The sequence below is a fragment of the Athene cunicularia genome (assembly GCF_003259725.1).
Source record: "Athene cunicularia isolate RWA chromosome 4 unlocalized genomic scaffold, athCun1 chr4_part3, whole genome shotgun sequence".
Taxonomy (NCBI): domain Eukaryota; kingdom Metazoa; phylum Chordata; class Aves; order Strigiformes; family Strigidae; genus Athene; species Athene cunicularia.
The window spans coordinates 23,643,501-23,649,632 of NW_020799100.1; positions in this window are offsets into that span (position 1 = coordinate 23,643,501).

Genomic DNA, 6,132 nt, shown 5'->3' on the forward strand with positions numbered 1-6,132 from the left:
CTTAACAAATGCTGAGGGAACTCTTGTAATGGTAGAAGCGGTTCAGCTGTGCAGAGGACTGAATTTTAGGAATCCACACACCAGAATCTATAGCACTAGCAATTACTTTAGAAATACCACTAAACTTTACCTTTCTGATCTTCTGTATCTTTTTGTGCCTACCTGTGTCCTGTTTACACTGAACAGTGATGGAAAAAAACCCACCATACACATACACACAAACATAGATAGATATACCCATACATATACATAACTTCTTAATCTGTCAGTGTATCACTTGATACATTTCACAGACCAATTTAGAAAAGTGAAATAGAGTTCTTCCTTCCCAAATGCTGCGAAATCTCAAAGTCACACAGTTGTTCTTCCTCACCAACTTCTAGCCCACCATCCCTGAAATCCCTTTACCACAGTTGGCTCAGTTTAAAACAAATTATGAATGCTGTGCAAGAACTACAGAAATTCAGGGTCACTGCCAATGATGTAAGGCAAGCCACCAAGCTAGTAGATCAACTTATTTTCAAATCTGATGAGAATATCTGGGAGTATGAAAACCTAGATTCAAGCAATCTTGCAATAGACTCTTAAACAAAACTCCTAAGCTAGGAACCTACTTGTCCATGACTCTCCCTACACACATGCCAGCTGGAAAGGGACTGGTGTTTGGGTGGAGGACTGAACAAGGCATCAGAGAGCAACAGTGTCATTCAGCAATGACAAGACATTCAGCTGAATTACATCCAAGAACCATTACTTACTTTCCAGGCTGTGAAAGTTAACGAGCACAACTCTTGCCTTTTTGTGGTCTTTTTATTTGAGCAAAATTAGATTAAATACTACACCAATTCTAGTGATCAAGACTTCAAAAAAAAAAAACCCAAAAGATTTCCCATATTTGCCACTGAGTTCCATCAGGTTACAAAGTTACCGATCTTTTTTTTTTTGGCTGACCTTGATGAAAAAAGTTCCTTGTTCAGCTTAGCAGAAAAGGCACTGAGTTACTATACTATCATGCTCAACCTCCTCATAACAAGCAAGACACTAAACAGACAAGCACAGCACTTTTCTGCATCAGAAAAGACAAAGAAGGTGCTCAAAACTTCATTTTTCTAACTGCACTATTGTATATCACAGACATTAAGTATCTGCCCTGCAGGACTGTCTGACAAGTTTAATGAGTATGACCGAACATCTTGTGGCACTTTTCCACAGCTAACCTTTCATAAATGATTCAGAAATCAACCTAGAGACCATTTCAGACAATGCCAGGAAAAGCAAAACATGATCCCATTAAGAGAAAACAGGGAAATGAGTAAAAGCATTTCAATTAGCTAGAAGTTTGCAAAACCATGGCCACTTCTGAAAATCCAAAATAAAACCTCTTAAACACTAAGATCACAGTAGATTGGGAACATTAAATAAAACAATGCATTCTTTGCTGTGCAAATATGTGATAAATCCCCAGGCCCAAATCTATAGGTTTTACCAAGCCTAAACTTGCAAAGAAATAATACTGCTTTAGCAATGACTATAGGATTTAATTCAAAACATAAAACAGAAACAATATTATAGAATAGAAAACCTGGCAGGAAGCATATTGTGGAGTTTGGTTAAACTAAAAAAATTGTACTACGAAACTACAACACAGCATCAATGTTTGAGATACTTCAAATTAACTGCAGTAAATCTTCAAACGATGCCTGATACCAGTATTAGACTATACATAAAGCAAGCCATGTCTAGCATGTCACATAAATAGAGGACTTGAAATCACTTGTGCAGAAGTCAACTACAAATCAAGTGTGAACTGAAGGGAAATGCAAAATATAGAATTTAAACATCTTACCTCAAACTTCATTCATTTTGTCACACTCCTAAGTACGAATTCAAAGGGACAGGATGGACATGGTCATTATAGTAATTATAAATAGAGGAAGTGTCATTTTAGCTGTTTCTTAGGATATATGATTTGTGTATGGAGTTAACCAACTTTCTTGACTCAGAACAGGTAGTGCTGAGCACAAGACATAAATAAATCACAGGCCAGACTTTTGAATGGAAGGAAACTGAGCATTTTGATTGCATTAGGTATTCAACCACACTTTCCAGGATAGGAAAAAACCCAGAAATAAGTAGACAGTAAAGATGCATTTTAAAAAAAGTGTTCTAACAACAATACCTCTTTGCACCAATCTTCCCTAATAATCTTAAGCAGTTACAGCTAGCATTATTGCTATTCAAAAAGTCTGTTGTCACTACCAAAGCAACATTTACACTTCGGCTGACAACATTAAGTAAAATAGGAGCAGGAATGTAACCCCTTAAAAGATTACTTGTTAGCAGTTCCTTATAAACTGAGATCATGTATTCAGATCTAAAACCAAAGCAATACACTCGTTCTCATAATCCACAATCTGATAGGATGCTGTTTGGTAGTACTTACTCTGCAGATCTAAATGACTCGGGAAAAAAAAAAAAAAAAAAAAAAAAAAAAGAGAAAGTAGTAATTGCAGCTAAATCAAAGACGTTGAGGATGTGATGCATCTTATCATCTTAACTTACACTAATTCTAATTTTGTAATTGAATGTTTAGAAGACTACTTTGAAAGACTAAATCAAATGTTCCTTTAACCAAAAATCTCATCCAGAAACAATCTTTGAGAAATCTGAAAAACAAAGTGTATTGTGTTTCTAAAGGTCTCAGCATACGGAGTGGACCCTCATGCTATGCCATCCAGCAAGAGGCAGGATGTACTCAGCTGTTAGGACATACACTTTCTGATAAACTAAAATTTCTACCTTAGAAGCTACTAAAAAATGCCAGAAGCAGAGAGGCACCTTTCTCAGTAAGCATCAAACAGTATCAGAGCAGCAAGAGGAGTTTAAAACCATCTCATGACTTTACATTTTCACACTTGTTACTTCGCTTTTGCAAAAAACAAAGTCAGATCATTATTAATCAAGTCTGCTTTGAGCACAGTGTTGAACTAGGTGACCTTCTGAAGATCAATCCAAACTAACTATTCTCTTATTCCAAGAATCCTTCTTTCTCATCATGACAACACTTCTCATCTTCAAGGTGAAGAATCTGGAAAGTCACCTTCAAGAAGACAAGAGAAAAAGCCTACGGCTTTGCTTTGGAAAATAAAAACAGCACATCCCCATGCTCCAGCAGCTTCATCTCTTCCTTTCTAAAGGGAAATCTATATATGAGCTAGTCCTGAGAGAGGAAGGTTTTTTGGTGTGACGGGTTATTTTGTTTCAAGGGATGGGTTTTTGCTCGCTTTTTAAACCAGGACAACCTAGAAATCAGAAAAGGGAAAGACTTGGCAAAGAGTCTGAAATCAGTGTTTGATCTCAAAAAAAAACCCCAACAAACCAAACAGAGGGAGTGTCAGAGGGGGAAACTGCACAAGGTTTTTAGTTTAAAATTCTCAGACTTAGTTTTGACCACATGATTTGGCTGAGGCATCTGCAGGCTCATTACAGAAGCATATATGTTAAACTTCTTGTTAATGTCCTCACTAAAAATAATTACTTGCAACGTTTAGCCTACTGTTGCTACCCTGTCCTTGCTATAGCATTCCTCTCCAGAGGCATTCCTCTCCAACTGAAATTGAAGTTGACTTAGATAATCAGAACAGATATTCATTTTGATGAGGGGACTCTCCAGATGGACTGAATGTGGAACTCTTATATTTCAGCTATGTAACCAATAAGCTCCTTGGCTTACACTAGCATTTGTAAAAGGCTTCAGTTATACTGCACTATGATATCCTAGTGGAATTCTAGAAGAGGCCCACAACAAACCATGGAAAGCCTAGGTTTTATTTTGACATGGTGAATCAATGTGCTTTGCTACCAAGCAATATCAAAAATAACTCATGTAAGAAAATGAAATACAATAGCTACTTTTAAAACTCAAAGACACTTAGCTGAAGTACTTGTTTAAATATAGAAAGAATGTATATATTTGATTAAAACTGCCAGCTAAAGAAGAGTTTTTCTTATTATGGCAAACCTCATGAACAAAGTGCTCACCTCAGAAGAATAAAACTTCATCTTAGGAAATGCTATACTGCTTAGGTCTGTGCTTCCAAATAGGTTTCCTAAATCTGAAATATATCAAACACAATACTACATATCATGGCATCAGAAAGCCTAGATCTGTAAAGGTGGTCATGGTATTCTTACTTCCAGATGAATTATTTGTGCCACGATTAATATACCTTACCAAATACAGCTTATCAACAAAAAGTGACAATTCTCAGGAAATTAAAAAAAGCACATTAACAAATGTAAAGAATTTTCAAAATACCAGTATTATTACTCAAACATGCTTTATTTTATAATGCCCCCCTCCAATAGCCTTTTACAATAAACTTACAGAAAAGTTTTTATATATAAAAATATATATTTGTCCAGCTATGTACACTATGGCTCTTCAAAGACCTTTATGTCTAGCATATTCCATGACTGAAAGAGGATCAGATTCTCAGGGATGTGTGTGAGGTCTAGGGAGCATTACAGCCATTTATATATTTCTTTTTTACATTACGAGATACACAAAGCAATATATCAAACTAACTTATATTGTGGCAACACATGGAAACTTCTCCTGAGTTTACAGATTACATTCCTTAACCTTTCCAAGCCCTGTTCCATAACTTACCTGCTGCCTTTGTTACTCCTAAAAGCTCCAATGCTTCTGCTCTTGATGTAAACAGTAACAGTGCCAGTGCCAGAAGCAATTTGTTTTATTTCTATTATTCACAGATCTGTAGTAGAATTATAAGTGTTTAACAAAATGACATTTCAGCTGCAAACTGTAAAGTGGCTAAGAAAGTCAAAACCAGTAGATGTCTACAATGGAGTAATTTGCATTGGAAAAGGCATCCAGAAAGATCAAAGAACAGAAAGAGAGAACTTGCCTCATTCACAGCTGATTTACTTTCATACTAGTTCATCTGCATATAAAATGTCACTGGTATCCACTCACCCTCTTAAGGCCTTTTGTTTCCATTCAGTCTGAACAGTTACTTTGGATGCCCTTAGATTTTCTTTTCTTTTTAAATACATCTTAAAGAGGTCATTCAAATGCAATTGACTTTGGAAGCTTTACAGATTGCTTCTGTTAAAACTCGCTTATCATGAGATCATTTTAAAAGACAAACACATCACAGGACCAGAAAATGTCAACAGCCACAGGATCAATATATGGAAAACATAGAACCGCGAAGAAAGGACATATTCCAATGGCAGTTAAATTGTTCTAAATTTTAGGATGACCTTGACATTCCTACTAACCCATTTTTCCAGAAAGAAGCAAAGATAATTTTATAAGCGGCATTGCTACATTTTTGAAATACACCTTTCAGTTCTATGTACCATAGTCTATCTATATCTGGCAAGCAAAAGATGTATCTCATCAATAAAAGATACTGCCTATACAAAAATGACACCTTGACAGACACATCCATTTTAATCAACAAACACACCAAGCATAAGAAATCAGATGGATCTGGAATGTTGCACACTGCCAGGCACTCAGAACTACTGATACACATAATGGAAGTTCATAAACGACCAGTATTCCAATTTTCTTTCTATTCCTACTTTTCATTTATGACAATACATGCTAATCACTGACACACATCTCAAGATTTAAAAAGAAAAAAAAATCACACGTATCTCAGTAAACCTGCACTAATTTAGATTCACATTTATTAAGACACAATATAGCTTTTGATTCAATTTTACTGTTTGCCTAACTTGCAAAGAAGACATAGAGCTCTTGTGAAATATAATCTCCAAAGGATTAAATTACAATTAGAAAATGAGAACGTTACGCAAAATAACATTTTTTAATTAACTGATCAGAGGAAGTATCTCAAAGGTCACGTGTACTGCAGTGAGCGCCTAGTTACTTACTCACATTTGCACTAGGAAGCAAAATGGAAGGATGCGAGCAGTGACCATCAGGTACCCTCTACAAAAGTCATTTCCCTGTTTCGCCACCTGCTTTCGTTAATGCAAGTTTCTGTCTCCCCTTCCCACGCCCCGACACCGAGCACCACCTCAGCGCGCTAGCGCAGCCTTCGCACCCCCGCCCCGGCACCCACCGCCACCACA